This window comes from Schistocerca cancellata, chromosome 7, assembly GCF_023864275.1.
Source record: "Schistocerca cancellata isolate TAMUIC-IGC-003103 chromosome 7, iqSchCanc2.1, whole genome shotgun sequence".
Lineage (NCBI taxonomy): Eukaryota > Metazoa > Arthropoda > Insecta > Orthoptera > Acrididae > Schistocerca > Schistocerca cancellata.
The window spans coordinates 406816097-406839667 of record NC_064632.1 but is presented as its reverse complement, the minus strand read 5'-3'; the positions used below and the strand labels follow the sequence as shown (position 1 = coordinate 406839667).

General features: G+C 43.8%; 1 non-coding gene across 1 annotated transcript; it reads right to left on the bottom strand.

Annotated features, from left to right (window-relative positions):
- Positions 1-1927: 1927 nt before the first annotated feature.
- Positions 1928-2002, bottom strand: Trnat-ugu (transfer RNA threonine (anticodon UGU)). Its single transcript has one exon. It is a non-coding gene; the product is annotated as a tRNA-Thr (tRNA).
- Between the last annotated feature and the right edge of the window lie 21569 nt (positions 2003-23571).

Genomic DNA, 23571 nt, shown 5'->3' with positions numbered 1-23571 from the left:
ACCGGTGTGTCAGACCCACCATACTTGCTCCGGACACTGCGAGAGGGCTGTACAAGCAATGATCACACGCACGGCACAGAGGACACACCAGGAACCGCGGTGTTGGCCGTCGAATGGCGCTAGCTGCGCAGCATTTGTGCACCGCCGCCGTCAGTGTCAGCCAGTTTGCCGTGGCATACGGAGCTCCATCGCAGTCTTTAACACTGGTAGCATGCCGCGACAGCGTGGACGTGAACCGTATGTGCAGTTGACGGACTTTGAGCGAGGGCGTATAGTGGGCATGCGGGAGGCCGGGTGGACGTACCGCCGAATTGCTCAACACGTGGGGCGTGAGGTCTCCACAGTACATCGATGTTGTCGCCAGTGGTCGGCGGAAGGTGCACGTGCCCGTCGGCCTGGGACCGGACCAAAGCGACGCACGGATGCACGCCAAGACCATAGGATCCTACGCAGTGCCGTAGGGGACCGCACCGCCACTTCCCAGCAAATTAGGGACACTGTTGCTCCTGGGGTATCGGCGAGGACCATTCGCAACCGTCTCCATGAAGCTGGGCTACGGTCCCGCACACCGTTAGGCCGTCTTCCGCTCACGCCCCAACATCGTGCAGCTCGCCTCCAGTGGTGTCGCGACAGGCGTGAATGGAGGGACGAATGGAGACGTGTCGTCTTCAGCGATGAGAGTCGCTTCTGCCTTGGTGCCAATGATGGTCTATGCGTGTTGGGCGCCGTGCAGGTGAGTGCCACAATCAGGACTGCATACGACCGAGGCACACAGGGCCAACACCCGGCATCATGGTGTGGGGAGCGATCTCCTACACTGGCCGTACACCACTGGAGATCGTCGAGGGGAATAGCAGCCTGCATTGCTGCGAAAGGTGGATATACACTGTACTAGTGCCGACATTGTACATGCTCTGTTGCCTGTGTCTATGTGCCTGTGGTTCTGTCAGTGTGATCATGTGATGTATCTGACCCCAGGAATGTGTCAATGAAGTGTCCCCTTCCTGGGACAATGAATTCACGGTGTTCTTATTTCAATTTCCAGGAGTGTATCTCCTTCATCGTTAGCTAAACTTGCAGCTATACTGCAGGAAAAATCATATAAAACTGTATATTTTGTCTTTTGAAATTTTTGTCTATCTCTTGTAGCTCTCAACTTTTTGGATTGACGGTTAACTGCGGCAAAACACATTGTTGCAGTTCGTGGGAAGCAAAATTTTGCTAACACAAGGAGATCATATAATTTGTGAAAAATATTTTCAGGACTTAGGACTGAAGATAAATTACAATGTCCCACATTAATTAACCTGTGCAGAAACTACATCTTTAAAGAAACTGACTAGTGCGTTTCCTATAAAAGTTGTATCCATTGTTTGCGACATGGAAATGTGAATTTTTTTTCGTTGCACAACTCTGGGGAATCTATATGTTTTTAAAATTATTCTTAGCCAGTAAAAGAGTTTTCAAAACAACCTGACGAGTAACATTGCCAACTTCGTGCATTCTATTGTTCATGGGTCTCGAAATTCTAACCCTGCTATCCGTGTATATATACTCGCTTTTGATGTATGTGTTTAAAAAAGGAAATTTCGTGTTCACTCAGTGAACAGCAGACGGGCAAAAGATTTGCGTTTTGATAATACTTCCTTGACCACTGCATATGAAAAGAGTACGCCTTTATTCACTTTCAACAGGATGCCAATAGAAGTCAAAACAAAATTATGAACTTTAGACTCTCAAATTTCTGTTGAAAGGCCTTTTCGTGGCCCACTGATTTTGTTCTGTAAACTAGTTCTTAAAGCTTTGCACTGCACTGAAGTGTATGATTTGTCGTACATATAATAGTAAATATGAAATGATAATTAAAGTGACACCCTAGCTGCAAGCAGGCATTGATACACTTCGTTGGGGACATGTTGAAAATGTGTGCCCCGACCGGGACTCGAACCCGGGATCTCCTGCTTACATGGCACACGCTCTATCCAGCTGAGCCACCGCGGGCACAGAGGATAGTTCGTCTGCAGGGACTTATCCCTTGCACGCCCCCCGTGAGATCCACATTCCCAACATGTCCACAACACTACATTCGTAGTGCGCCTAATAGATGTTTGCCCATCATACTCATTACTCGTGACAGATTAATCTACCAAGTCCCGTACGAGTTCGGGCATAGCGTGTGCGTTCGCACAAGAAGGTCAAAGGCCGGGAACCCATATTTTTAACTATGTATGACGGTAGTACCTGTTCCCGAAAGAACAGTTACCGTCGATGACCATGCAGCTTTGCTAGAAATGAAATTTAATTATCATTTCATTTCTAGCAAAGCTGCATGGTCATCGACAGTAACTGTTCTTTCGGGAACAGGTACTACCGTCATATATAGTTAATAGTAAATATGTTTCTTTTAATTTTATATTCTTATTTGGCATTTTAATTTTTATAAGATTTCTGTGAATTACGTAGCGACTTCTTATGTGACCAGCTAATAGGCTTGCAGTGTGACATGTGAACATTATCTTTCGAAACAGAAAGGTGTGGTGAAATCTGGAACGTGTATCGGAAAGACAGATTAGCCACCGTAGGAGGTGGTGTCTTCATTGCAGTTGGCAAAAATATTGTGTCTACTGAGGTCGAAGTAGAGTGTGATTGTCAAGTTATCTGGACACGTTTAACAGGGATAGGAGAAATAAAATTAATTGTTGGGTGTTATTACCGGCCACCAGGTTTCACCGTGACAGTTCTAGAATCATTCAAAGGGAGTCTACATTCTGTATCGCAGAAGTACCCGTATCATCCTACATTAGTCGGAGGCGACTTCAACCTACCTATTATAGACTGGGATGTCTATGGATTCATTACAGGTGGTACAGACAAGCCGTCGTATGAATTACTTTTGAACACATTATCCGAAAACTGTCTTGAGCAGCTAAATCGACAGCCAACGCGTAATGGAAATATTTTAGATCTGGTAGCCAGACCAGACCAGACCAGACCTCATCGACGGAGTCAGTGTTGAGACAGTGGTTAGTGATCATGATGTTGTCATTACGACTATGGTTACGAAAGTTAAAAAGTTGGTCAAGATGGCTAGGAGAGTATTCTTACTAGAAAGAGCAGATAAGCAGTTGTTATCATCCCACTCAGTAAATGAATCGACTTCATTTGCTTCCGGTACGATGGACGTGGAAGAATTATGGGCAAATTTTAAACACATTGTAAATAACGCATTGGAGAAGTATGTGCCGAAAAAGTGGGTTACGGACGGAAAAGATCCACCGTGGTTTAACAGCGCAATTCGGAGAATGCTCAGGAAGCAAAGACAGTTGCACTCGCGGTACAAGAAAGATCGGGAGAATGAGGACAGGCAAAAGTTCGTAGAGATTCGTGCTGCTGTAAGAAGAGCGATGCGCGAAGCATACGGTGACTACCACCGTCATACCTTAGCGAAAGATCTTGCTGAAAACCCAAGGTCTTACGTAAAATCAGTCTGGCCTGGCAACGGAAGACAGCAAAATGAAAGCTGAAATTTTAAATTTAGCATTTGAGAAATCTTTCACGCAGGAGGATCGAACAAACATACCGCCGTTTCAGTCTCGTACAGATTCCCGTTTGGAGGACATAGTGATAGACATCCTTGGGGTTGTGAAGCAGCTGAATTTGTTGAAAATAAATAAATCGCCAGGTCCTGATGGGATTCCAGTTCGGTTTTACAGAGAGTACTCTATTGCACTGGCTCCTTACTTAGCTTGTATTTATCGCGAATCTCTTGCCCAACGTAAAGTCCCGAGCGACTGGAAAAAAGGGCAGGTGATGCCTGTATATAAGAAGGGTAGAAGGACGGATCCTCAAAATTACATACCAATACCCTTAACATCGGTTTGTTGCAGGATTCTCGAACGTATTCTCAGTTCGAATATAATGAATTTCCTTGAGACAGAGGATTTGCTGTCCATGCATCAGCACGGCTTTAGAAAGCATCGCTCCTGCGAAACGCAACTCGCCCTTTTTTCACATGATATCTTGCGAACCATGGTTGAAGGGTATCAGACGGATGCCATATTCCTTGACTTCCGGAAAGCGTTTGACTCGGTGCCCCACTGCAGACTCCTAACTGAGGTACGAGCGTATGGGATTGGTTCCCATATATGTGAGTGGCACGAAGATTTCTTAAGTAATAGAACCCAGTACATTGTCCTCGATGGTGAGTGTTCATTGGAGCTGAGGGTATCATCTGGAGTGTCCCAGGGAAGTTTGGTAGGTCCCCTGTTGTTTTCTATCTACATAAATGATCTTTTGGATAGGGTGGATAGTAAAATGCGGCTGTTTGCTGATGATGCTGTGGTGCACGGCAAGGTGTCGTCGTTGAGTGACTGTAGGAGGATACAAGATGACTTGGACAGGATTTGTGATTGGTGTAAAGAATGGCAGCTAACTCTAAATATAGATAAATGTAAATTAATGCAGATGAATAGGAAAAAGAATCCTGTAATGTTTGAATACTCCATTAGTAGCGTAGCGCTTGACACAGTCACGTCGATTAAATATTTGGGCATAACATTGCAGAGCAATATGAAGTGGGACAAGCATGTAATGGCAGTTGTGGGGAAGGCGGATAGTCGTCTTCGGTTCATTGGTAGAAATTTGGGAAGATGTGGTTCACGTGTAAAGGAGACTGCTTATAAAACACTAATACGACCTATTCTTGAGTACTGATCGAGCGTTTGGGATCCCTATCAGGTCCGATTGAGGGAGGACATAGAAGCAATTCAGAGGCGAACTGCTAGATTTGTTACTGGCAGGTTTGATCATCACGCGAGTGTTACGGAAATGCTTCAGAAACTCGGGTGGGAGTCTCTTGAGGAAAGAAGGCGTTCTTTTCGTGAATCGCTACTGAGGAAATGTAGAGAACCAGCATTTGAGGCTGACAGCAGTACCATTTTACTGCCAACAACTTATATTTCGCGGAAAGACCACAAAGATAAGATAAGAGAGATTAGGGCTCGTACAGAGGCATCTCTGAGATAAGATAAGAGAGATTAGGGCTGGTACAGAGATGCCTCTGTACGAGCCCTAATCTCTCTTATCTTCATTTTTCCCTCGTTCTGTTTGGGGGGGGGGGGAAACAGGGAGAGAAGATGCTAGTTGTGGTACGAGGTACCCTCCGCCACACACCGTATAGTGGATTGCGGAGTATGTATGTAAATGTAGATGAAGCCCATGGCTCCATTTAATTTACGTTGGCGAAGTGCAGCGACCAGACTGTATGTGGTTACTAGGAGTAAAGAGGGTTAGGTGATTGGAACTCTTCGACGATCTACTTGGTTGAGACGGAACACTGAAGAAGGTAGCGAAAGGAAACGGGCTTTAGCCTTAGCAAATAAACTGTCGTGACATTTCCAGTAAGAGATTTAGTGAAAGCCTGAGTAAGCTAAAGCCAATTGGCCGGCTAGCGAGTTTGTCGCCTTTGCTCTGGACCACTAAGTCGCCATGTCTGACTTTTTTAGGCTATTTCACAGATTGGTACAGGAAGATACGGGGATGAATCCCTACCACTGCGTAAGAAATGCCTATCGTCGTTCATCATATAGGTAGCAGCATCTCAAAAAATTGAAACTACTGATCAGTTACATGAGTTCTTCATTTAATGAGTTTTTCATTTCTTCATAAATACCAGAATATCATAAATACTGAAATTAATCATTAACACATTCCCAACCATTAGCTGCAAGCACCATTTAAATTACGTTTCGATCGAACCACCAGCGAAGCCAAGACTCCATGTAATTCCGAGACAGTGCTCTTGGATTAGGATATCTCTTTCCTGCCTTCGACTGTCTTCTAGTTTTACTACTGTCTTTAGTTCATAATCTGGATTTGAATCAACAATTGTTATCTTTCATGTCAAACAAACGTAATCGCAATCTGTAGTTACACAAACATTACTAAATTATAACTAATTCAATGACAGCGAATAAAAAGATATTTGCGAGTCATTCTTTTCTGAATGTCCTTTTTTGCCGTTTTGTGACACTTAGTGTGTTTTGTTTTTACAGTCATTTACTTTCGGCCACCGTCTGAGAGCTTAGTGGACCTCGACGTCCTGTTTCATATCATTTTCTGTTTACACTATCGTTCGAAAGGGTTGCCTAACCGCAGGTGTGTAGGAATCGGTGGAAGTTTGTCTCTGTACAGGTCCATCTTAAAGTGCTCAACGAAGGTGCGCGGCCGGCACCGAGGGTGCTGCCAAACTGGGGGATCTCGGAGGATCCCTTTGCCGTTTTAATTATGTGCCTTTCATTGTCGCACATCGTCGTTGTAGCGCCACAGGAAGAAACGGAATAGGAAGGCTGAAAAAGCGTAAACACCCTTTGCTACTTCGGACCATGTTTTAATTTCGTCGAATGGTTTTTAATGGTCCCTAGTTATTATACCCTGTGTATCCGAGAAGATACTGCGGTCGCGCTATGCTCCAAAGGGGTTAGATAACGTTCAAAGAGGTTACAACTGAATCGAATGGAGAGTGTCAATAGTGTCAAAGTTTGTCTAGAACTTTCTGCTGCACACACCACTGTCTGTTCGACTGTTCGCAATGTCGTTTTACACTGCAAAGTGTGTGTAAATGACGGACGCAATGGAAGGGATGGTTTCATTGACGCCCTTTAGACTCCTGAGTTCTTTTCATAACGATTTTGAGAGGTGGTGTGTCTGAAATGTTTTCTTCAGACACCCATAAGAAAACGGCGTGATTTCAACGCTAGGCGTCGCGGTTCTGTCCCTGAAGCGCCAAGAGAAGGGGTAAGATGTGGGTAAGGTAAAAGTGATGGTTTTCCCGTCGTGTGTCGCATCAACGGTGGCGTTGGCCAGAATTGAGATGAAATTTGGTGCCAGTGTGACATGGTTACTCCAACTTATACCTCACATGAACTTTTGAGCACTTGCTTTCCTTTCCGATGTGTCGATACCTTTACCGAGCGAGGTGGCGCAGTTGTTAGCACACTGGACTCGCATTCTGGGGACGACGGTTCAAACCCGTCTCCGGCCATCCTGATTTAGGTTTTACTTGATTTCCCTAAATAGTTTCAGGCAAATACCGGGATGGTTCCTTTGAAAGGGCACTGCCGATTCCCTTCCCCATCCTTCCCTAATCCGAGCTTGTGCTCCGTCTCTAGTGACCTCGTTGACGACGGGACGTTAAACACTAATCTCCTCCTCCTGTCGACACACTGCTGCTCGAAGTACGCCTAGGCCGAGGGTAAGGTCGCCGGACACAATGCTTTTATATCATTACGCAGGAAGATTGTAGGAACTTTTGAGCCAAATTTTAAACTTCCACATCTCAACGGGGAAAAAGAAGGGATTGCAAAAATGTGACCCTTTAATTCTTTCTCGCAGTGTATAGGGTGATCAGAAACGGTATGAAAGGCTTGTGACGGTGTTACGGGATACATTGTGATCAGAAATAATTCTTAAGAAAATCGAGTCGTTGCGCCGTTTCGGAGTCAATTACCATTGAACTTAGTTATTCAGGCACATGCGTGCGCAAATTCAAGGGGACCGCCATATACAGCTAGTATGGAAGCGAACCTGGGACGATTTCAGATATATCGGTAGCCTAATCATAATAATGATAACAAAAAGGAGAGTAATAAGAATAGACGAAGTTGTGCACATTGACAGTTTTCAGATAATGAGGGATTAATATTGTCTGGTATTTTTTGTGAGTTCTGCTCTGTATCATCTGGAGGCAAAACACCGAATGAATCTACTGTAGAAATCAACGACATTCTCGCATCGAGGTCTGAGAAATGGGTTGAAAAGATAATCATGTTGCCTTTTTTTGACTGTGAATAATGCAGGACAAATAAAGAGAAAATCTGCACATAAGATACCATTTAGAAAAGAAAAAGGTTGAAGCAAGGGAAATAACAAGAAATGAAATATGTAGCTAGTAAGTCGATTAGTATCCCCTATTTATATGCTTATGTCCCAATGGAACTCACGACGGGACACACTGTATATTACTTAATAAGCAAAAATAGCGTAGTTGAAAGAGTGGTTTCAATGGATACTGTAGGTGGTATTCTATTCACCTACTGACACTTGTCGTTCTGAAAGCTGAGCGATGCTAAAAATCTTCGGGAAATGTATTTTGATACCACCACGAGTGACGACGTACTGACCCTCTTAGACACTGTATAAGCACCATGGACGGAAAATGATTACTCATGAGGAGCAGTCTTTTGTGCTCCACCTTAGCGACTTACCGTGATCATTGGAGTGCATTTCCTTACCTTTAAAAACGAAAACAGCGCATCAAATATTTAGAACAATAAAAACTAATTTTGTTTGACGAAGATAATATGTTTCTTAATAATTCAAGTAACAATGTGGCTGTATGTTTGAGACGATTCATTCGAGTAATAAAGTGCGGTTCCACGTGCCTCCAACCACCGAGTACTGAAGTAAATATTCACAAATGGCCACGGAAGATCTCTGCTCCCCGTTGAATCTCCCTATTTTACTAAATCAGGGCAAATACAAGAACTGTACATCGTCGGATTACGGTCGCCGTTTTGCGTGCAATATTTTGACGACTGACGTTGTGGTCTCCGTAAGGGGCTGCGAGCGACAGTCACAAACTTTTAACCGTAAACACAACTATACATCCAGTAACATATAGTACAACAAAAAAAATGACCAAAACCTCTTAAATTACAGTTAAGTTTATGTTATACGGTTAGATTTCTCATAAATATCGACACTGCAAATCTTGTCAATGATAGTGAGCTGAGCACTACCGCATGTAAAGTTGTTTTATTATTCAGATAATGAAAGAAGATTGATTGTCCATATTTAGCTGACGATTGAAAGAGCAGCAACAGAATTGAACCTCCATTGTTACACATGACTGATTGACAATTCTGTACAGCACAACAGCTGATTAAATACAGGTGTTATAACTACACCAGAAGATGCAACGTGAAAGTTGCGAAACCGGTAATTTGGGTCTCTAATCGACTTAAATAAATACAACTACAGATGATTATTGCAATTTTCATTAGGTTTTATTTTTCAATAGTTCCAACACCTGTTTTTAAACACCTGCTCTGCTGTATGAATTGTCAATCAGATATGTGTAGTTATTTCAGTTGTGGCTGTCACAGTTTTAAAATTATCCATCGTAACAGTTCACTTAAGTGTCTCGAATGAAATTCCAAACTCCCTGCACAGTTTTACGGATTTCATGCATACGACGGTATGGATGTTTGTCCAACTGTAGCGTGGAGGAAGACATGTATGCGTAGATTACGGCTCATGCTCTCTCATTCCTCCATTTCTGTATTCTGTATGACGATGAAAACGCAATATAAAATTGTGCGTGAGAACGTATAAGTCATCTACGCGAACAGTAGGTCGGGGAAACGCAGTGGTAAATGATCTCTTGGAGCAATTTGTATAGAAATACACGGCTTTCTCAATGTATTTAATATCTCACTAGGGAATTTGGGACATTCTTCTCAGTTCTTGAATTGATTAGCTTTTTGTATATATTATTTGATGGAAATGAAAGTGCGTATCTGTAAACATCTTCTCAAAACTCCACACAGAACCGGCAGTGTATTTCGTAGTATAAGTAGGCTGCTTATGTTTTCGTTATGTAAATAGGCTGTTTAGATTTTTATATTGGTAATGCCACGTAGCGCTCTGTATGAAAATCACTGGCTGTGCTGTGTGCAGTCTGTGGCTAGTTTGCATTGTTGTCTGCCATTGTAGTGTTGGGCAGCGGCAGCTGGATGTGAACAGCGCGTAGCGTTGCGCAGTTAGAGGTGAGCCGCCAGCAGTGGTGGATGTGTGGAAGGAAATGGCGGAGTTTTGAAATTACATATATTACGACTTTTGATGATATTAAGGTAAATACAGTGTTTGTTCTCTATTAAAATCTTTCATTTGCTAACTATCCCTATCAGTAGTTAGTGCCTTCAGTAGTTTGAATCTTTTATTTAGCTGGCAGTAGTGGCGCTCGCTGTATTGCAGTAGTTCCAGTAACGAAGATTTTTGTGAGGTAAGTGATTTGAGAAAGGTATAGGTTAATGTTAGTCAGGGCCATTCCTTTGTAGGTGTATGGATTTTTGAAAGTCAGATTGCGTTGCGCTAAATAATATTGTGTGTCAGGTTAAGCACAGTCGTGTATAAATTGTTCTAAGGGGACGTTTCAGTAGGAAGCATGTGAAGTTGGCTGCAAACATTTGCGTACAGCTTTAAATTACATTTCGTTCCAGCATTCCACTTAATAAACGTAGCAACAAGTTAGAAACGTTAATACCAAATTTATAGTCTAACTAGTCCCGTAAATATATTATGTCATTTGAAGGCTATGAAGTTGGACATATTATCGGTATATTTCACATTACCGACGTCCTTCCCTGAGCTAAAGACTCTGTATATATTTTACATCTAGACCCTGAGCTACCGCGATATTTTATGGCTGTTTTATAATATCTGTATATAATATGGTCGCAGGTACTTTGATATGTTGTTTGTATTGCAAATTATTTGTATCAACGTATTCATTACTTAAATTCGGGACTTATACTAGATGCTTATTACACTGACCGTAGACTTCGAGCACCATATAACGTTGGCAGCTAGATCTTCGACTGTAATGTTCTTGGTCTATAATTCTGTGCTTTGCATATTGTATTTTGAAAATGCAATATTTTAGTTGGTCCCTTTTGTTATCCACATACGTTGCGACATGAACTTCGTTCATTGCTTTTGTATTTTGATTACCTAGACCTCGAGTGATCTACACTCCTGGAAATGGAAAAAAGAACACATTGACACCGGTGTGTCAGACCCACCATACTTGCTCCGGACACTGCGAGAGGGCTGTACAAGCAATGATCACACGCACGGCACAGCGGACACACCAGGAACCGCGGTGTTGGCCGTCGAATGGAGCTAGCTGCGCAGCATTTGTGCACCGCCGCCGTCAGTGTCAGCCAGTTTGCCGTGGCATACGGAGCTCCATCGCAGTCTTTAACACTGGTAGCATGCCGCGACAGCGTGGACGTGAACCGTATGTGCAGTTGACGGACATTGAGCGAGGGCGTATAGTGGGCATGCGGGAGGACGGGTGGACGTACCGCCGAATTGCTCAACACGTGGGGCGTGAGGTCTCCACAGTACATCGATGTTGTCGCCAGTGGTCGGCGGAAGGTGCACGTGCCCGTCGACCTGGGACCGGACCGCAGCGACGCACGGATGCACGCCAAGACCGTAGGATCCTACGCAGTGCCGTAGGGGACCGCACCGCCACTTCCCAGCAAATTAGGGACACTGTTGCTCCTGGGGTATCGGCGAGGACCATTCGCAACCGTCTCCATGAAGCTGGGCTACGGTTCCGCACACCGTTAGGCCGTCTTCCGCTCACGCCCCAACATCGTGCAGCCCGCCTCCAGTGGTGTCGCGACAGGCGTGAATGGAGGGACGAATGGAGACGTGTCGTCTTCAGCGATGAGAGTCGCTTCTGCCTTGGTGCCAATGATGGTCGTATGCGTGTTTGGCGCCGTGCAGGTGAGCGCCACAATCAGGACTGCATACGACCGAGGCACACAGGGCCAACACCCGGCATCATGGTGTGGGGAGCGATCTCCTACACTGGCCGTACACCACTGGTGATCGTCGAGGGGACACTGAATTGTGCACGGTACATCCAAACCGTCATCGAACCCATCGTTCTACCATTCCTAGACCGGCAAGGGAACTTGCTGTTCCAACAGGACAATACACGTCCGCATGTATCCCGTGCCACCCAACGTGCTCTAGAAGGTGTAAGTCAACTACCCTGGCCAGCAAGATCTCCGGATCTGTCCCCCATTGAGCATGTTTGGGACTGGATGAAGCGTCGTCTCACGCGGTCTGCACGTCCAGCACGAACGCTGGTCCAACTGAGGCGCCAGGTGGGAATGGCATGGCAAGCCGTTCCACAGAACTACATCCAGCATCTCAACGATCGGCTCCATGGGAGAATAGCAGCCTGCATTGCTGCGAAAGGTGGATATACACTGTACTAGTGCCGACATTGTGCATGCTCTGTTGCCTGTGTCTATGTGCCTGTGGTTCTGTCAGTGTGATCATGTGATGTATCTGAGCCCAGGAATGTGTCAATAAAGTTTCCCCTTCCTGGGACAATGAATTCACGGTGTTCTTATTTCAATTTCCAGGAGTGTATGAGCTTATTCAAAGACGATAAACGTTCCACGTTATTTTTATCTCATAACTGTTTTGATTATTTATGAAATAGGTTAGTGCAACTGATATACATTACTGCCTTTTTTGTTTTTATAAGAGTATTAATTCTGAAATTTTTTGCAAATAAAATAAAAAAATTGTAGGTAAGGTTTTACAAATTTCTTAAAACAGCAATTGTGTTATTCCAGTACACTCTGATTTGGAGTAGTAGTTTGTATAATGTAAAAAAAAATGTGTGTATTGAATTAGCGATGTTGGCTTGCTTAGGTTAAATATGTTACGATTGTATTTCTGTGCGTATACTTCTACACTGTCACCTGCTGTTAGTTCGTAATATCTTTCCTTTGGTTTGTGATCTTCAGTCTTTTTACATCTGTTGTCTGAGTATGAAATTGAACAATCGGTGCAACGTGCATAATATTTTAGGTAAATCGTGTTTTATTACTGAAATTTCGATGCATCACTTTCTTCATTTTGCCCGAATGACGTGTAATGACTTGCTACCATATGTTGTATATAAGATGGAGATTTATTGAACTGCTCCTGCTTGAGGTATGTTTTATTTTGAAAATATGTAACCCACCTTATAATATCTAGTAATTTTCGATCTATATGCTTTACAAATACGAGGATGGTAACTTAAAATCGCCGAAACCGGTCATCATGAGTAAAATTGTAGTTAGCGATGTTGGCTGTTGAAGTATTTACTTCAATATTTTACAGTAAAGAAGTGTAAGTATACCCAAATAGTTTTCTTGTCAGTAACCCTAAATTCGCAGGCAAATATCTTGTGGCAGCAGAAAGTTTTGCCTGACTAGAGTCATCCAGTTAATTCCAATTCAGCACGTTGAAATAATTTTTTAACTGAAATAGTTCTCTCCCAATATGAAACAAAACTTCGATACCTATGTTTTGCTCTCCACCCTGAGTTCCGCTGCAAATTTCATGTCTGCTTCATGAAAGAACACACGTTTGCAGTCCTTTTATCGATTTGGGAATGTATTGATCTCTTAAACGTGCACACATTATGGGACATTTTTAGGTACTTCTTTGTGGATCTCTGAATTTTGCATTATTTCGGTTTCGTAAGTGGGCACGTAGTGCGTGATTCAGCTGCCCCTACCACTGTCGCATTATGCAGCCCGCAATGTTATTGCTGTCCGTTATACAACACGCATGGTATTCGTCCTCCATAAAAAAATGAACAGGACGTCTTTGTAGGAAATTTAATGTATTTAAATGTCGTAGTGGGATACATCTTCACTAGAGGCCGTAGTTTTCGAGTCATCCAAGAAAAACATACAAAAGTGACCTTACAAAAGCGATTTTCAAATGCAACCACACTCCCGCTCTCAAACCCTAAAAGTGAGGATTTCTAATACTTTGTTCATGTCATTCCCTCCTACCACTCACAGATATTTGCGGCTGCACGAACTTTTCCGGTATTCATTGACTGGCCTTTTTATGCTAACGGCTTAGTTGAGCACCTACAAATTGTGAAATTGACGTTTTTGTAAGTTTTACGTAACTATTATTTGAATTTCAACAGCACAAAATAAACGGTTACATTCACGCATTCGCCAGGCCTTCTCACCGCGAAACTACTGTGCTTGTAAATGTTTAGTTTGGGTATAATTGTCAACGTAATTAGTTTTAGCGTAACGTTTACCAAAGTCGATTCTCGTTCATTACCTTCACGGGCACGCTTAAATTAATAATGTCAACGAAGTAGCCGACTATGTTGGTGGTGTAATAGCGCAATCAATAGAGATCAAAAGAAATCGAATTGCAGGTATAGTTCGTGCAGTCCAAAATTTTTGTACAACGATAAGAGGGAGTGCCACGAACGACATGCAATTTTTTTTTTTTTTGGGCTATTGCAATGAGGTGACAAATTCATGAGATATACAGATGGCGGTAATATCGCATACACAAAGCATAAAAAGCGCAGCGCATTCCAGCAGCTGTCATTTGCACTCATCTGATTCACAATGAGAAGAGGTTTCCGACTGATTGTGGCCGCACGACAGAAATTTACGGACTTTGAATGTGGAATGGTAGTTGTAGGCAGAAGCATGGGCATTCAGTTTCGGAAATAGTTAGGGAATTCAGTATTCCCAGATCTAGAATGTCAAGTGTGTGCCGAGAACACCCAATGTCATCCATTACCTGTCACCAAGGACAACGCAGTGGCCTACGGCCTTAACGACCTAGAGCAGCGGCGTTTGCTCAAAGTTGTCAGTGCTAACAGACAAGCACACTGCATGAAATAATTGCACTGGGACGTACGACGAACGTATCCGTTAGGACAGTGCGGCGAAATTTGGCGTTAATGAGCTTTGGTGACAGACGACTGATGCGACTGCCTTTGCTAATAGCACGACGTCTCCTGGGCTCGTGACCATATCGGTTGGGCCCTAGACGACTGGAAAACTGTGGCCAGGTCAGATGACTTACGTTTTCACTTGGTAATGGCTGATGGAAGGGTTAGAGTATGGCGCGGACACCATGAAGTTGTCCATAAGGCATTGTGCAAGCTGGTGGTGGCTCCAAAATGGTTTGGAATGTATTTTCATGGAATGAACTGGGTTTTCTGGTCCAACTAATACGATCATTGACTGGAAATGGTAATTTTCGGATTTTTGGAAACAGTTTTCAGCCATTTATGGAACTGATGTTCCCAAACAACGATGGAAACTTTGCGGGTGACAATGTGCCATTTCAGAACATTCTTGACATTTCGGGTGGATTATTTGGCCATGAATCCCGTCCAGCAGTTATGAGAGATAATGGAGAGGTCAGTTTGTGCACAAAATCCTTCATCGGCAACACTTTCGCAATTATGGACGGCTATAGAGGCAGTATGTCTCAATATTTCTGCAGGGGCTTTCAGCGACTTGTTGAGTTCATGCCACGTCAAGATGCTACGTCATGCTAGGCGAAAGGAGGTGCGACACGATATTAGAAGGTATAAAATGTCTTTTGTTACCTCAGTGTTCTTTGCGTCTAGCGAGCGAGAGAGTATGAACATCTTGCACGTCGTTTATGATGGGGCCAGGTTTAACATTGTGGTGTGCATAAAAAAAGACAGCCTTAGGAGCAGCTGAATCACAATGCATATTTCTCTGAGGACTCTGCTTTTGTACTGTGCATGCATATACTGTTGCCTACCACATGACAAATTTACGTGTGGACAACACAAGGGGAAGCTTGGATGATGATGACGATGATGATGATACCTGTTTTGTGGGGCGCTAAACTGCGTGGTTATCAGCACCCGTACAAATCCCCAACCTTTACTTAGTCCAATCTTGCCACTTTCATGAATGATGATGAAATGATGAGGACAACACAAACACCCAGTCATCTCGAGGCAGGTGAAAATCCTTGACCCTGCCGGGTATCGAACCCGGGACCCCGTACTGTGGAAGCGAGAGCGCGACCGCGAGTCCACGAGCTGCGGACGGCGGAAGCTTGGAGTTGCAAAGATCAGAATTTTAGGTTATCTTGTTCGATGAATTGTATTGGAAGTTCTGTAACGTCTGAATTATAATATTTTGGTTTTCCGTCGGTCGCTCGATCATATGAATGCAAGTTAAGAAATCAGACTAACAAAAACGTAGAAGTATTCAATAGTGCAGCTATTTTTAGCAAGAAAGGATCTTCCAAAATGCTTTTGAGAAAATTCACAGGCCTGAACATGACTAAGACTGGCGTAATGAACGCAGCGTCGTTCTGAAAAATATCTTGCAACACAAACGCTGAATACCACTGCCATTGCCATCTGTTAATCCGTACAGCAAATGGGTATCTTCCACCTCCGCATTCGAATACACTTCCACTGCACTGTACCGGAAACCAAGTCCGTGAGGAACACGAAACTGTTGACCCTTCGTGCTTAACGCTAGAAGCGCAATGAGATTAGTCGCATTTTGGAACAAATTGAAGTGAGTCACATGTCAGTACTACCTCCGTAGCATTCGGACTACAAATAATGTTGGTAAATCTAAGAATTACGTCTTACTGTACATTCTAACCTAGTAAGAGGGTATTTTTAACATTTAATGTAAGAAAACGTTTCATGTGATACTGATACTTTCTGTTACTGTATATTTCTCACAATTAATATGACTACAAAGAGAAGTAGCAAATAAGCTCTAACTCGGAAATACAGCGTTTTGGAGCCGTGTCCATAAAACACATTTTATTCCTGTATGTGTGATGAATGTTTCCTGAAAGTTTGGCCCTCCTTTTTATTACACCCTGTATACCCCACGTGTGAACAGCCTATATTCTATAGCTTTCCTCAAATCTGGCTCTTTCCCTTCTTTGTGCACTGCTTTTCCATTTAAGTTTCCTTTTCATATTTGTGACACTATTTGTTCTTCTGTAGTCTCTTGTACACAGCATTCGCGGCACGACATAACTGACAACAACGATAAAAGAAAGGATTAGCTCGCCTTTCTTCGTTGTTCGGTAGAGTGCACCTCTGTGTTCTCTGGCGCCCACTGTGAGTTATTCAAACCGGCCTTACCCTAACACCGACAAGTAGCGTAGTAAGCGCAGGTTGAAGATCCTCTGTCCTCAAGAATATTGCGTTAGTTTACCTCTGAACGCAACTGTTATATGATTAGAGCAAGCGGGGGAAGTATTCCAAGATCTGATCAATGTGACGTCAGATGGTGAAGCACTGGAGATCTCTGTCCAAAAGTCGGTCTCACTGGCTTATTCTCCAGAAGGAGCTGAATCCAGGAGTCAGACTTCCAACCATATTTTCTATGACGAGTTTGAGTTGTCGAAAAGTGTCAAATACATAAGCATTACGCTACACAAACTGATCGTCCCTACTATGGGTCTTCAGGGATGGGAGGTAATAGATGTTAACTACCTTTTAAATTTTTAAGAGGCAATGAACATGGATGGTTTGAGCAAATTTCTCGGGAAGCTCAGTGTAGCAAACTGATTCATTCTGAAGAAAGGAAATGTTAGATTTTAATTCATGTTCCTGCACGTTACAGTTACGAGGATGAGTCAAATGAAAACCTTAAATTTGTAATAACAAATCGAAATTTCGCGCCGTTGTCCTGAAAGTTGGTAAGCGTGCTACAAACAGCGTGCAGAATAGCCTGCAGGTGGCAGCATAGTGTAGATGCACCCATACCGCCGCAGTATCAGTATAAAGATGGCTGCCCCACTTGCGACTTGCACCAGGGAAGAACAGCGTTCTGTTATTCGGTTTTTGCGTAGTGAAGGTGCGACACCTATTGAAATTCATCGACGAATGAAGGTTCAATACGGTGATGCATGTTTGTCACAGCATCAAGTCTACGAATGGAGTAGGAAGTTCGCAAATGGTGTGACTTCAGTGGGAGGTGCTCCTCGTCCAAGTCAGGCACAACGAGTTGTGACTCCACAGAACACTGCAGCAGTTGAAGCCATAATGAAGGAAAACCACCGAGTGACGCTGAATGACGTTGCATTATGTTTACAGATTAGTCATGGGTCAGCACACCACATTGTGCATGATGTGCTCCAGTTTCACAAAGTGTCTGCAAGATGGGTGCCACAGCAGCTGACTCCTGAAATGAGAGAAAGACGTGTTAAGGCTTGTGAAGAACCTCTTCGGCGCTTTGAAGGTGATGGCTTCCTTGCAAGAATCGTTACTGGGGACGAAACCCGGGTTCACTTCCACCAACCGGAAACGAAGCAAGCGAGCAAGGAATGGCACCATTCCTCATCCCTAAAACCAAAGAAGTTTCGAACAGAACCATCAGCAGGGAAAGTTATGCTGACTCTCTTTTGGGACGAAAAAAGGCGTCATTTTGGAGCATTACATGCCTAGAGGGACCACTGTCACGAGTGCATCATACACAGATCTCCTAAAAATATCATCTGCGGCCTGCAATCAAATCAAAGCAAAGTGGATTGCTGTCAGCAGGTGTCCTTTTGCAACATGACAATATAAGACCCCCCACACTGCCCGTACAACAGTTGCAACAATCACAGACCTGCATTTTGAGTGTGTTCCTCATCCATCATACTCACCAGACCTTGCCCCAAGTGATTTCCATATGTTTGGACCACTCAAAGACGCAATGGGAGGAAAGAAGTTCCGTTCTGATGAAGTGGTACGCCACGCGGTGCATAAGTGGTTGCGCGGACTACCAAAAGAATTTTTTTGTAAAGGAATTTATGCACTTTGTAAGCGCTGGACGACTTGCATTGACCGTGGGGAAATTATGTTGAAAAGTGATACAGCTTTGTACCACTTCTGCACAATAAATAATATTAAAAAAATATTTAAGGTTTTCATTTGACTCACCCTCGTATACTACAACATTTGAAAAAAAAAAAAAAGACTACGGAATAATGCCGTAACTCAAAAACAAGAAAACAGCCCACAGTAAAGATCATTTAACTGAAATTCATTGTGTATTCAAGTCTATGTAGTGTATGAAACAACGGCACTGCACAACACAATTAAAGGATCCTGTTTTCGAAACGTCCTGATTATCTGATTATCCTTCGTTGGGACGCATAAGTTTGAAATCTGGCTCAAAGGTGCCAACGAACTCCCTCTGCAACGGTGCGACGTCATCCTCGGGCTCAGAGGCGCTTCGAGCAGCAATGTGTCGACGTGTAAGGTAGGTTAATGATGTCTCATTGGCACCAAATTTCACTGCAATTCTGCCCATCGCCAACAAGGACTTGTCACACGATGCGAAGGTCCCTGCACCTCCTTTTATAGACACTTTACCCCTTCTTTTGACGCCTCCTCGATGAGGATTAGATCCGCGAGTTGAGCTCTGAAATCGTGCCGTTTTCTTAGGTGCGGCCGAAGAAAACGTTTCAGGCACTGCCGCTAAGATCAACATGAAAAGATCTTAGGGGTTGGTAATAAAGGCCTTCAGTGAACCCACTCCTTCCCTTGAGGCGTTGATTCGTACACATTTTGCAGTGGAAAACGACAGTTTGCAATGCAATGAACAAAACAACGAGGTTCTTGACAATTTTTGATAGTGTTGATACCGTCCAGAAATTTCAAACCTTCCATAAAGACACTGTGGGTCAGCCACCACTCTGAATATGATACTACCCCTTTGGAATGCAGTGCGACCGCAATTTTTTTCTTTGGTGTACACTGAAGAACCAATAGAGGCCGTTTAAAATCATTTGACGAAATTTGAGCGCGATCCGTAACAGCAAAGGGTGCATACGAATTTTCAGTCCTCCTTTTCTGAACCTTTCTGTGGCTTAATTACGGAGGGGTGCGACATTAATACATACATAAAACGGCAAAGAATTACTCTAAGACCCCAAGGACGGCAATATTGTCAGTGCCACTCGCCCACATTTGTTGAGCACTTTAAAATGTGGCTGTGCAGAGTAAACAAATGAGAGTCCTCGCCAACAGTTTGTAGGCATACTCGGGGGCGTAAGAGGTTGCCTACCTGCAGGCAACTATGATTCTAATCACGGGTTTTCCCTGTGCGGCAATATTTTCAAAGTGGTCAACATAAGTGGGCAGCTGGCACTGAGGGTACTGGTGGGGGGGGGGGGGGGGGCTTGGAAGACCATTTGGTGTTTTTATTCACGCACGCGTCAGCGTCGCACCCCTCCATGATCACGCCACAGAAAGATGCAAAACATGAAGGCTGGAAAATAATAAGCAAACTTTGCTCCTTTGGACCGCGTTGAAACGGTTTTGAACGGTCTCTTGTGGTTCTACACCGTAAGCAAGAGCAAAAATTGCGGTCGCACTGCACTCCAACGAAGTCTAGCCCACGATGTCCTGTGCCAACCTCTCCATCTCAGAGTAGCACTTGCAACCTACGTCCTCAGTTACTTGCCGTATGTCTTCCTCTACAGATTTTGCCCTTTATAGATCACTCTAGTACCACGGAAGTTATTCACTGATGTCTCAAATCATATCATCCTGTATCTTCTCCCTGTAAGTGTTTTCCACATATTCCTTTTCTCTCCGATTCTGCGCAGAACCTCCTTATTCCTTACCTTATCAGTCCACCTAATTTTCAACATTCGTCTGTGACACCACATTTCAAATGCTTCGTTTCTCTTCTGTTCTGTTTTTCCCATAGTCCATGTTTCACTACCATACTGTGCTCCAAAAGTACATTCTCAGAAATTTCTTCCTCCAATTAACTCCCATGTTTGATACTAGTAGACTTCTCTTGGCCAGCAATGACCTTTTTGCCAGTGTCAGACTGCTTTTGAAGTCTGCCGTCCACCGTCTGCCACAGGTTATTTAGCTGCCTAGGTAGCAGATTTCCTTAACTTCATCTACTTCGTGATCATCAATCCTGATGTTAAGTTTCTCGCTGTTCTCATTTCTACTACTTCTCAGTACTTTCGCCTTCCTTCGATTTACTCTCAGTCCATATCTGTACTCATTAGACTGTTCATTCCATTCAGCAGATCATGCAATTCTTCACTCAGGAGAGCAATGTCATCAGCGAATCGTATCATTGGTATTATTTCGCCTTGAATTTTGATCCCACTCCTGATCGTATCCTTTATTTCCATCATTGCTTCTTCGATGTAGAGATTGAACAGTAGGGTCGAAATACTTTGTCCCTGTGTTACACCCACTTCAATTCGATCACTTCGTTCTTGGTCGTCCACTCTTATTATTCCCTCTTGGCTCTTGTACATATTGTATATTACCCATCTCTCAATATAGTTTTCCCCTATGAATTAGGAACATCTTGCCCATTGTACGTTGCACAACGCTTTTTCCAGGCCGACAAATCCTATGAACGTGTTTTGATTTTTCTTTAGACTTCCTTCCTATTGAATCCTGCCTAGTCGTCAAAGATGGGATGTTTAGGAAACCTGCTTTCTCTGATCGTTAGCAAACAATTCAAGCAAATCGTATTAACGAGTTGCACTACGACAAGTTAATGACAATACTTAACTTTGAGAATTTCGTAGATGTGTCGCCCTTTGCTTGCGACACAAGTTTCTTCAGTATAAGAATTCCAGTTTGGAGCTACATAGAATGTACAAGCAAAGTAACAGGTGTGGACGCTTCTATAGAAGTCGCTAGACCTACCCCTGCTATAGAACTGAGCCGCGACCATTCGGGCGCGACGCTTATGTCCTCTTCGCATACAGGGCGCTGCTGTCGCGCTGTCGTTCTGGAGAGGGTTCGGTCAGCCTGCAATAGGCTGACGTCTTTTCACACCCCTCTCAACTATATCGTTCCCGACTGGCGTGGCGGCGCTTGACTTCACGTCGTAACGCTTCCATTATCAACCGCAACGTCAAAATTGCCTCCCTGGTGCCTTTACCGTTCCTACAGAAAAACTCATCGGCATCTAACACATTCTCAATTTTCTTTTCCATTCTTCTGCATATTTTTCTTGTCAGGTACTTGGATGCAAGAAAAAAAAATAGTTCTGAGCACTATGGGACTTAATATCTGAGGTCATCAGTCCCCTAGACTTAGAACTACTTAAACCTAACTAACCTAAGGACATCACACACATCCATGCCCGAGACAAGATTCGAACCTGTGACCGTAGCAGCAGTGCGGTTCCGGACGGAAGCGCCTAGAACCACTCGGCCACACCTGCCGGCTGGATGCAAGGGCTGTTAAGCTGATTGTGCGGCAATTCTCGCAATTGTCAACTCTTGTAGTCTTCGAAATTGTGTGGATGCTGTGCCATCTGTAAAGGCTTAACGATTCATCCGTGTGTGCACAATAAGATGACTAATTGACGAGGTTTAATACCATCTAAGTGCTTTGTAAGTTAATTCAACTATGCAAACCCTACAAAAAGCTATAAGATTTGCAGTTCGAGAACTCTGTGACATAATTTAAACCAACTCGTGAAGAATAAGATTGGCTAGGCTGCTACCTATGTGCGGTTCTCTCAGCACGGTGACTACGTACCCACGAACATAGGGCAGGCTCGTAAGAATCAGACAATTGTTTCTTCATGACATGATTTATGTTTTGCAATATAATGTTTCATAAGTTTGTATCAACACGACATCTTCATACATATCACTGTGTATTAAAAACAGTTTATAACGTTAATAAGGCATATTCATTTCAGTATCGTGGAATATTGTTCACACAACGCTGTATTGTGTAAACTACACTACTGGCCATTAAAATTGCTACACCAAGAATAAATGCAGATGATAAACGGGTATTCATTGGACAAATATATTATACTAGAACTGACATGTGATTACATTTTCACGCAATTTGGGTGCATAGATCCTGAGAAATCACTACCCAGAACAACCACCTCTGGCCGCAGTAACGGCCTTGATACGCCAGGACATTGAGTCAAACAGAGCTTAGATGGCGTGTACAGGTACTGCTGCCCATGCAGCTTCAACACGATACCACAGTTCATCAAGAGTAGTGACTGGAGTGTTGTGACGAGCCAATTGCTCTGCCAACATTGACCAGTCGTTTTCAATTGGTGAGAGATCTGGAGAATGTGCTGACCAGGGCAGCAGTCAAACATTTTCTGTATCCAGAAAGGCCCGTTCACGGCTGCAACATGCGGTCGTGCATTATCCTGCTGAAATGTAGGGTTTTTTCAGGGATCGAATGGAGGGTAGAGCCACGGGTGGTAACACATCTGAAATGTAACGTCCACTTTTCAAAGTGCCGTCAATGCGAACAAGAGGTGACCGAGACGTGTAACCAATGGCACCCCATACCATCACGTCGGGTGATACGCCAGTATAGTGATGACGAATACACGCTTCCAATGTGCGTTCACCGTGATGTCGTCAAACACGGATGCGATCATCGTGATGCTGCAAACAGAACCTGGATTCATCCGAAAAAATGACGTTTCGCCATTCGTGCATCCAGGTTCGACGTTGACTACACCATCGCAGGCGCTCCTGTCTGTGATGCGGCGTCAAGGATAACCGCAGCCATGGTCTCTGAGCTGATTGTCCATGCTACTGCAAACGTCGTCGAACTGTTCGTGCCGATGGTTGTTGTCTTGCAAACGTCCCCATCTTTTGACTCAGGGATCGAGACGTGGCTGCACGATACGTTACAGCCATGCGGATAAAATGCCTGTCATCTCGATTGCTAGTGATACGAGGCCGTTGGGATCCAGCACGGCGTTCCGTATTATTACCCTCCTGAACCCACCGATTCCATATTCTGCTAACAGTCATTGGATCTCGAACAACGCGAGCACCAATGTCGCGATACGATAAACCGCAATCGTGATAGGTTACAATCCAACCTTTATCAAAGTCGGAAAAGTGATGGTACGCATTTCTCCTCCTTACACGAGGCATCACAACAACGTT